The sequence below is a fragment of the Pseudophryne corroboree genome, chromosome 5, assembly GCF_028390025.1.
Source record: "Pseudophryne corroboree isolate aPseCor3 chromosome 5, aPseCor3.hap2, whole genome shotgun sequence".
NCBI lineage: Eukaryota > Metazoa > Chordata > Amphibia > Anura > Myobatrachidae > Pseudophryne > Pseudophryne corroboree.
The window spans coordinates 676,103,501-676,114,473 of NC_086448.1; positions in this window are offsets into that span (position 1 = coordinate 676,103,501).

The following is a 10,973-nucleotide window of genomic DNA, read 5'->3' on the forward strand; positions in this document are numbered from 1 at the left end:
CCGAATCTAAGGAGGGTTTGGCGCATGTATGTCCAGTTTAATCTGTCAAAAGCCTTCTCTGCGTCTAACGAAAGCAAGAGAAGGCCCTGGTCTTCAGATAGGGAGTCTATCAGGTTGAAGACCCGACGTGTGTTGTCAGACGCTTGTCTCCCAGGGACGAAGCCAGTCTGATCCGGGTGTATCAGTGAGGGTAGGAATTTGTTAATGCGTGTTGCAATCATTTTGGCGTATAGTTTGATGTCGCAGTTTAGTAGCGCTATTGGTCGGTAGTTGTGTACGTGGGCGGGGTCTTTGCCGGGCTTAGGAATAGTAACAATACGCGCTTCTAAGAGTTCTGGGGGAAGGGAGCCTCGATCTGAGAATGTATTGTATAGCGAGGTCAGGAGGGGAGAAAGGACGTCATGGAAAGTAGTATAGAAGTCAGAGACAAAGCCGTCTGGGCCGGGGGCTTTATTCCTGGGTGTGGATCTAATAGTTGTAGAGATTTCATCCGCCGACCAAGGGGCATTCAGAGAAGAGAGCTGGTCCTGCGTAAGAGTAGGGAGGGAAAGGTCATCTAGGAAGGACGAGATAGACGGAGGGGAGGGTTGTGGGGTGGACGGGTCAGTTGCTAAGTTGTATAATTTGGCGTAATAGCTTGCAAATTGGTTCGTTATATCTTTTGGGTTCAAGATCTTTTGTTTGGTGGGAGAATAAATACATTTAATTCTATTTCTGGCTTGCTGAACGCGGAGTTTGCGCGCAAGCATTTTGCCAGTTTTATTTCCTAGCAGGTAAAACTTGTGGCGCATTCTATTCAAGGCCGCTTGGGTGCGTGCGAGGAGTAGCTTTTGTAGTTGTCCTCGGACATTAGAGATCTCAGTTTTAAGTGTTTTGGAGGGATGGGCCCTATTCTTAGTCTCAAGGTCTAACAGGTCAGCCTCCAGAGTCTTCTGCTTTTGAAGGGCTTGTTTTTTGAGAGTGGCTCCGGCCTGAATGGCGGCTCCACGGGTGACGGCTTTAAAAGCACACCAGTGATTGATAGGAGAGGTATCTTGGGGAGAATTAGTGGTTAAATAGGAGTCAATAGAGTCAGAGATTTTTTTTTAGACAAAGGGTTATTTAGTAGGTAGGGATAAAGGCGCCATTGTCGGGGAGGGTTGTAGTTGCCCTGAAGGTTCCATTTCCAGAGAACTGGGGCGTGGTCCGACCATGTGATTGGTAAGATATCTACGTTATTAGTTCTCTGGAGAGACCATTTATCACATAGAATCAGGTCTATTCTGGAGTAGGAGTTATGGACAAGGGAGTGAAATGTGTATTCTCGACCTGAGGGGAATTGTGTCCTCCAGACATCGTATAAATCGAATTCTGCAAGCAGGTTGCGGAAGGCTAGGGAGGGGCCAGAGATAGTGGTTGGAACAGGCTGGGGGAATTGGCGGGACTTGTCCAATTTAGGGTCTAGAACAAGGTTAAAGTCCCCCAAAACTACCAAAGATCCCCTTAGAGCATTCCGTATATTGAGGAATAATTTTCGCAAAAAGGGGACCTGGTTAGAGTTAGGAGCGTATAGGGATACCAGGGTAACCGGTTTGTCATTGAGGAGGCCAGTTATGATAATATATCGGCCATTTTTGTCTGAAAGTTGAGAGTGTAGGGAAAAGGAGACATTTTTGTTAAAAAGGATGGCTACTCCGTTTCTTTTGGATGGGCCATTAGCATAGTACCCCACTGGGAAATGGCTGTCTTTAAAGAGGGGGGGATTAACAGAAGAGAAGTGGGTTTCTTGTAAAGCTACGACATCAGCTTTTTGCTGGTGGAAGAAGGAGAGGGCCAGCCTACGTTTGTTGGGAGAGTTCAGTCCCTTGACATTGAGAGATATAAGGTTCAACATTGAAAGTCTATATTAGACATGAGAAAGAGGGGTCTATGGAGATCTATTGGAGCGTATCTGCTCCGAGTGCTAATAGGCACTGGTAGCCAGGGATATGATTCAAGTCTGGAGCTTGAGGAGGAGGGGAGCATGCGGGAAGTGGATGGGTCGGGTTTAAAACAGGAGAGGAAGAGGTAAACAACGAAAAGAAAAGGTCCGGTATATTGGACCTGCATGACTACTGCAGGGGAAGGGAAAAAAAATTCTGGGGAATGCAGTAGTGCAGAAAAAGGTGAAGGCGGGCTGGATTAACCTGCGCCGCCACTCCAAAACAACTTCTGAGAAAGTAACCTTAGGGCATAGGCATCTATTGAAGGCTTCTCTAATTAGGAAACATATGCACCCTAGGGCATAGGCAGGTAATTAGTATGTGTCAGTAAATAACTGGGCAAAGTGTCGCCCCTTAAGATATAACAACAGTTGAACAACATGTGAGGGAGTAACCCCGTAACTTATAGACCTGGAAAACAAACTTATAATAAGGCACAACATTGCATTTGTAGAAAAGAGCATAATGAGGATATTTTCAACTCCCCACACTAGGGGGGGAGGAGGTCTACAGCCTCCGTGACTCGGAGGTTTTGGTGCATGGATTCCGAAAAGACCCAGCTCGGCAGTCCAGTGATTCAGGTGTTCGTCCAATCATGGCTGACGTTAGCAGCACGAGACGATGAAGACGGCTTCGAGAAGGAAATGTCCCAGTCCATCAATAATTTCACACCTGCATCTAGGGAGGAAATTATGTAGGTCGAGTCTTCATACGAGACTATCAGTTTAACTGGGAATCCCCAGCGGTAGTGGATGTCGTGGGATCTCAAAGCAAGGGTGATAGGGGTGAAAGCACGTCTCTTTGCTATGGTAGCGGCAGAGAAATCTTGGAACAACTGAAGTCCCCCCAGAGTGTCTGAATTTTTGGATTCTCTAGCGGCCCTCATAATGCGTTCCTTAACTGGGAAGAAATGGACTCGAAGGAGGGTGTCTTTAGGGAGGTCGGATGAGACAGTTCGGGGTCTGGGGAGGCGGTGAATGCGGTCAATCAGGAGTTCCGAAGGATCCGCCTTTGGGAGGAGTTTCTTGAATAGGACAGTGGCGTAGGCTTCCAGTTCAGAGTTGGTGACTGAGTCTGGGATGCCTCGAATTTTGATGTTGTTCCGCCTTGATCTGTCCTCCATATCTGCCAATTTAGATTTGAATTGGTCTAGATCTTGTTGTTGGCGATCGTGAGATGAGAGTAGGTCGTTGTGAAAGGTAACCAATTCCTCCATCTTGCGTTCCAAATGATCCGTCCTATCTCCTAGAGATATCAGCTCAGTTTTGACCTCACGGATGGCAGAGGTCAGATCTTTAGAGAGTTCAGACTTGAAGGCGGAAAGTATCTGGCAGAGGGATCTCACGGTTAGGGGGGCATCCGACTCGCAGTCTACTCCCGAAATTGAGAGAGCTGTGGACAGGACACTAGATCCCAAGGGGTCCAGTGTGGCGGAGGGGGAAGGAGCATTTTGTAGCGGGGGGATTTGGAGAGATTTTCGCGAGGGGTAGGCGACTTTCGGGGGAATTGTCTCCTTTTTTTTTTGTAGGAGCCATTTCTCGTCAGTAGCAGCGCACTTAGAGTACTCGGAGAGACGTGCTTCAGGGGAGGGTCCAATCGGCTGGTAATAGTGAAACAGGGGTGCTCAGTCACATTGATGGATTGTCACAACTGAGGGCCTGAGCTGACGGGAGGCAGCCTCAGTTGTAGGGGCTGAGATGTACCGGAACCTGGGAGGTTGTATCAGACCCCTGGACATGTAAGTAACATGAATAATAACTGCCCGAAGGCGTGACCACGACAACTTAGATAAAAGTCAATGATGTTTATTATGACAACTCCGCATCACAGCAGCAATAAAAGAAAACGTAAAAGTCAGCAAAGAATAAATACAGTTCCTGAGTACTACAGCATGGCAGGAGCCACAGGGCACTGGTAGTGTGAGATAGTTCTTATGATCTTCTAGATGGAAAGTCCTTACCAGGCCCGGCTGTAGCAATGGAGATAACCCAGGATTATACCAGCTGGTGTTCCAGGAAGAGCTGGGTTGCTGAAGGTAAAACAGCTGCTGTGGATACTGGCTGGAACCAGACTGTTGTTAGCACGGAGTGGATACTGGCTGGAACCAGTTAAATAATAAATGAACTTTGGGAGCGATGAAATGTGAACTGAAATGTAGAACTTGAGAGCGGAGAAATAATAATTCCGGTGGAGAGTGGTAAAGTGTAGAAAGGACACCGGCCCTTTAAGGGAAGCTGTACTCTGCTGGAAGCTGAGGCTGGAAGCAGGTAGTGTTGTAGCTGGAAACAGATGAATCCACAATGGATTGGAGAGTCAGGCTACACCGCAGGTGGAATGCTGGTGCGGGTCTCTATGGTGGAAGTCTTGAGACAGGAGCTGGAACCTGGAAGACAATCATAGAAGAGAGACAAACAGGAACTAGGTTTGACAACCAAAGCACTGACGTCTTCCTTGCTCAGGTACAGCTTACTTATACCTGCAGCAAGGAAGGGGTCGGCTAGGCAATTATGCAAATCAACAACACAGACAGCAGATTGGTGGAAATGATCAGATGACAGAATCCAAGATGGCTGCGCCCATGCAGACACTTGGAGGGAAGTTTGGTTTGTAATCCATGTGGTCTGGGAAACAGTAATGGCGGCGCCGGCCACCGGAGACAGGAGACGCCAGGCTGATAGATGCACATTTAACCACGCGGGCACAGCGGAGGCCGCGGCTGATGAAAAGACCACTCTGTATGTGGAAACTCAGGAACAGCGTAATCCGGTCCTGGAACGCTGAGCCCGCCTTAGGAGGCATCTGAAGGGTAAGTAATGGCGTCCAGATACCCGGATCGTGACATGGATATTTCGTGTTATTTAGACAAGCATGAGTGGCGACAGACAGGTTAGAGAGCGCTCACATTGTGGAGGTCACTGAGGTCATAAAGCCGGAGGGTGTGATTGCAGGAACAGATCTGAGCTGGGCGGGATGACAATCAGGCCTGTTAATCCAGCGGAGTAAGGGATCTGGTTTTGTCCCGAGGGTGGTGCGGCAAGAGTAGTGGGAGTGCTTCTGGTCTCCGATCTCGTGGTGTTTGGGGTGGTCTGAGTGTTGGGTGCGGGGTATAATAATCGCCGCACGCAGCCGCTAGAGCTATTCCGTCTGCCTTTCTCTGGAGTAGGTGCTGGCTTCAGGAGATAAGAGAACAGGCAGGGTTATAGAGATAAAGTATAGTGGCTGAGTTGACTATACCAGTATTCGCCACAAGAGGGAGCCTTAGTTACAGCCAGCACCAGTCAGGGAGTGAGATGTGTGCTTTGCCAGTCCCAAGATGGCCGCCGCTTATCAGTGAGAGTTAGGCCCACCGAAGGACTCCCGGTCGTCGATCCCCGCCAGCGGGGGAAGAGATCTTGCTAGCAGTGTTGTGTGAGACGGGGGAGGAAGGGCAGGCGCCTGGAGAGGTCGGGAATCGGCCAGGTAAAGTCTAGAGGCCGGGCGGCACCAACCGCAAGATGGCTGCCAGCCAGACACTTCTCGGCCCTTACCTCCAGCCGATCGTCCGGTCCCTGGTCTCCTGCGAGGATCAGCGCCCGGTGGGTGAGTCCCCCAGTGCCAGGGAGAGCCTTTCAGGTGGGTGGGAGAGTCTGCAGGGTCGCCGAACCGGGTCCCAGGAAACGCCGGCACAGCTCCAAAATCGAGGCCCCGGCTTCTGGGGCGGAGGTAGGCCGCAATCCGCAGGGGGCAACGCAGGGCCCCCCCGATTCCGCAGCTTCTTCCTCCAGGTGCTGGGTGTAGTGGTGGGGCTTAGGGGACTAGTCCCTTGTCGGTGGGCCTCCAAATCTGGTCAAAAAGTGGGTTTTAATACAGTGCCAGCCAGAGCTCAGCAGAGACCCGACCTTCCTCTATGCTAGCCAGGCCACGCCCCCGACCCTCATTTATTTTAACTAGGGTAGCTAGCATGACTGCCCTTGTGAATATGACACAATTCTAGGTAAATCTAATTGTTCTGTACAATAGGTCAGCAATGGGGTGGCTCCTGGGGTGTGGGGCCTCCTGGACTGCCGTGGCTGGGCAACAACAGGGAATCGCAGCATTACATTTAATTTGGCACTTTCACTGTTTGTTTATTATACATGTCACACCTTTTGATGTATACTAATTCACCCCATAACACCTTTTTTCTCACCTATTCCTTAATCCTTCTCACTACACATAATCATTCCCTGTGATGCACCTGGGGTCGATTGGCTGTGGTGTTTTTTGGGGGGTCCCGTGCCCTAGGTTTGAACCCCTATAGTGTTAGGTACTGCAGCAGAGTGGAGTCCTTTGCCGTGAGACTGCAGCTACATGCATTGATCAATACATTACTAAACTCCACTATTTATTATATGCTAAGATGTATGATATCAGTAATGCTAGAGACAGTGCACCTACAACAACCCCCTTTTTTCTGCTGTAATGTGTAAAAAAGGGGACGCTTTCTGCCATAATGTGTAAAAAGGCAGACTCTGTCTGCCGTAATGTGCAAAAAGGGGACGCTACCTGCCGCAATGTGTAAAAGGGGTTCTACCTGGTGTAGTAGCGCTACTGTGCGGCGTAATTTGAATAATGGAGACTACTGTGCATCGTAATATGAATTTGTATTATTTTGTGGCCACTCCCTTTCCCCATGAAGCCACGCCCTTATATTTTTGACGCACGGATATGGCGCGCACTGCCCCTATTTCACATAAGGTGGGGCGGCGATGCCATTTCTTGCACACAGCGCTAAAACGTCTAGGTACGGCACTGACAGCCCGACAGTCTACATGCCAACTCCCAGAGACTATTGCCACTTGTTGGTGTCCACAACACCCATATAGCGGGAATGGAACCTGTGGCGAGCATAGCGAGCCACCGATCCCACTGTGTGACGAGCGCAGTGAGCCCGCAAAGGGCTCTGTTGTGATCGCCCCCCTCTGCACCGGCATTCTGCCATGGTCAGTATGCTGGCTCCGGAATCCCGGGCACCGGCAAATCATTAGCAACACGTGGCAATAAGGAATGATAATCAATGGGTGCCTGTTTCTCAGTGCTGACAAATAAGCAGAAGTTTAGAGTGAGTACCAGTTTCTCCATGGGTCCTGAATGCATTCATGTGGCCCATATGGCAATGTACCTGCACCAAACTCACAATTTATATTTTTGTTACACAACTGGTTTCAAATATTTTTATAAGTAAAGCTGGAGTCATGTATAAGGGACCAGCGGCGTAACTACCATTGGTGCAGGAGGATGCGGCTGCTAAGGGGCCCAGGATGCCTGCAGGGCCTGTAGCTCCCCTGCACCCTGTCACGCTGCAGCACAGTGCAGGTCATGGAAGTGAGATTGGTTTGATGTGGTGCTGACTTTTGCTGAGACGTCTTTTGGAGGAGGCAAGGGCATCCTAGCAGGGCATGCAGCAGCTAACTGGGCCATGAGTACCGATCTCCCCTCTCATCATGGGGCCCCACAAGTGCGCATTTGGCTGCTTTCGTGTGTGCTGCTGGTGGGGGGTGAGGGGGTTGGTGCCGGCCGTCACTTCTGCTGTTTTGTGGGAGGGGAGGGGTATTCTGGCACTGCTGATGCTCTCTGGATGGGTTTTGTGAGGGGCAGGAGGGGCCTACAATATAGTCCTCCTAGCCTCATATTTATACTGTACTCTCCTATATATACAGTATGTGTGTATCTATATATATATATATATATATATATATCTATATATATATATATATATATATATACTATTGCGTCACAGTCTTCTTGAAGGGTTCTCCTATGTCCTATCAATAATCTTTTTAATTTGTACGAGTCCATTCAAATGTGTATTTTTTTGTAAAGTGTAGTAGATGTGTTAAAAACAATATTACAGTATTAGGAGTTTTTTTCCCTGTTGGGAGTTTTTATTGGTTTTATGGTTCCCGGCCGCATGAATAACTTTGAGGACCTCGCTCCATTATATGACATTCCAAATAAGAAATGAGTGTTCTCTCAGAGCTTCCTCTAGTAAGAGTGTTAGGGGTATATGCAATTGCGGTCGAATTCCCGAAATTGTCGAATTTCGGGTCATTTTCGACCAAAAAAAAAATTCGCCTATGCAATTCAGTGCTTTCCGACCAAAAAAACGGACTTTCAAAATTCGACTTTTTGAAATTCGAATTTTTGCAAATTCGACTTTTCTGCAATGATATAAGTGCTGCAATTCGACCAAAGCATATTCAATTCAAGTTTGGAAATTCGACAGCAGTGCTTTTAGACAGCAAATTCGTCATTTTCAATCCGCCACACTTTGGAGGGTGAAAACAAATAAAAAAATTTTAAACATGGTTTTTTTTTTGTGGTTTTTTTTTTTGGGAATAGCAGATCTATTTATATTAGAAGGGATTAGGTACTTTTCTTTTTTTTTTTTGGAGGCACAAATATTATTTATATATTTTTTTAAATATTATTATTATTATTTTTTTTTTATTATTGCTGGAACGGTAAAATCCTAAAAAAAAATGGCGTGGGGTCCCCCCTCCAAAGCATAACCAGCCTCGGGCTCTTCGAGCTGGTCCTGGTTCTAAAAATGCGGGGAAAAAATTGACAGGGGATCCCCCGTATTTTTAAAACCAGCACCGGGCTCTGCGCCTGGTGCTGGTGCCAAAAATACGGGGGACAAAAAGCGTAGGGGTCCCCCGTATTTTTAACACCAGCATCGGGCTCCACTAGCTGGACAGATAATGCCACAGCCGGGGGTCACTTTTATGCCGTGCCCTGCGGCCGTGGCATTAAATATCCAACTAGTCACCCCTGGCCGGGGTACCCTGGGGGAGTGGGGACCCCTTCAATCAAGGGGTCCCCCCCCCCAGCCACCCAAGGGCCAGGGGTGAAGCCCGAGGCTGTCCCACCCATCCAATGGGCTGCGGATGGGGGGGCTGATAGCCTTTTGTGATCATGAAAAGAATATTGTTTTTTCCAGCAGTACTACAAGTCCCAGCAAGCCTCCCCCGCAAGCTGGTACTTGGAGAACCACAAGTACCAGCATGCGGGAGAAAAACGGGCCCGCTGGTACCTGTAGTACTACTGGAAAAAAAATACCCAAATAAAAACAGGACACACACACCGTGAAAGTAAAACTTTATTTCATACGTCGACACACACATACATACCTATGTTCACACGCCGACATCGGTCCTCTTCTCCATGTAGAATCCAGGGGTACCTGAAAATAAAAGATCAATATACTCACCTCAACCAGGCTCCAGAGATAAATCCACGTACTTGGAGAAAAAAACAAACCGAACACCCGCTCCATGCCGGACTGAAAGGGGTCCCATGCTGACACATGGGACCCCTATCCCCGAATGCAGAGAGACCTGTCAGTGACAGCTGTCACAGAAAGGTCTCTATAGCCAATCAGGAAGCGCAACTTCGTTGCGCTCATCTGATTGGCTCTGTGCGTCTGAGCAGACAGCGCATCGCACAGCCCAGTCCATTATATTCAAGGGGGTATATGCAATTGCGGTCGAATTCCCGAAATTGTCGAATTTCGGGTCATTTTCGACCATAAAAAAAAATCGCCTATGCAATTCAGTGCTTTCCGACCAAAAAATGGACTTTCAAAATTCGACTTTTTGAAATTCGAATTTTTGCAAATTCGACTTTTCTGCAATGATACAAGTGCTGCAATTCGACCAAAGCATATTCAATTCAAGTTTGGAAATTCGACAGCAGTGCTTTAAGACAGCAAATTCGTCATTTTCAATCCGCCACACTTTGGAGGGTGAAAACAAATAAAAAAAATTTAAACATGTTTTTTTTTGTGTTTTTTTTGGGGGGGAATAGCAGATCTATTTATATTAGAAGGGATTAGGTACTTTTTTTTTTTTTTTGGAGGCACAAATATTATTTATATATTTTTTAAAATATTTTTTTTTATTTTTTATGCTGGAACAGTGAAATCCTAAAAAAAAATGGCGTGGGGTCCCCCCTCCAAAGCATAACCAGCCTCGGGCTCTTCGAGCTGGTCCTGGTTCTAAAAATGCGGGGGAAAAATTGACAGGGGATCCCCCGTATTTTTAAAACCAGCACCGGGCTCTGCGCCTGGTGCTGGTGCCAAAAATACGGGGGACAAAAAGAGTAGGGGTCCCCCGTATTTTTAACACCAGCATCGGGCTCCACTAGCTGGACAGATAATGCCACAGCCGGGGGTCACTTTTATGCCGTGCCCTGCGGCCGTGGCATTAAATATCCAACTAGTCACCCCTGGCCGGGGTACCCTGGGGGAGTGGGGACCCCTTCAATCAAGGGGTCCCCCCCCCCAGCCACCCAAGGGCCAGGGGTGAAGCCCGAGGCTGTCCCCCCCATCCAATGGGCTGCGGATGGGGGGGGCTGATAGCCTTTTGTGATAATAAAAAGATATTGTTTTTTCCAGTAGTACTACAAGTCCCAGCAAGCCTCCCCCGCAAGCTGGTACTTGGAGAACCACAAGTACCAGCATGCGGGAGAAAAACGGGCCCGCTGGTACCTGTAGTACTACTGGGAAAAAAATACCCAAATAAAAACAGGACACACACACCGTCGACAGTAAAACTTTATTTCATACGTCGACACACACATACTTACCTATGTTCACACGCCGACATCGGTCCTCTTCTCCATGTAGAATCCACGGATACCTGAAAAGAAAAGATCAATATACTCACCTCAGCCATGGTCCAGAGATAAATCCACGTAATTGGCAAAAAAACAAACCGAACACCCGCTCCATGCCGGACTGAAAGGGGTCCCATGCTGACACATGGGACACCTTTCCACGAATGAGACCTGTCAGTGACAGCTGTCACAGAAAGGTCTCTAAGCCAATCAGGAAGCGCAACTTCGTTGCGCTCACCTGATTGGCTGTGCGCTGTCTGTACTGTGACAGCACATCGCAAAGCCGCTCCATTACTTTCAATGGTGGGAACTTAGCGGCTAGCGGTAAGGTCACCCGCCGGTCAGCGTCTGACCGGCGGGTGACCCCACCGCTAC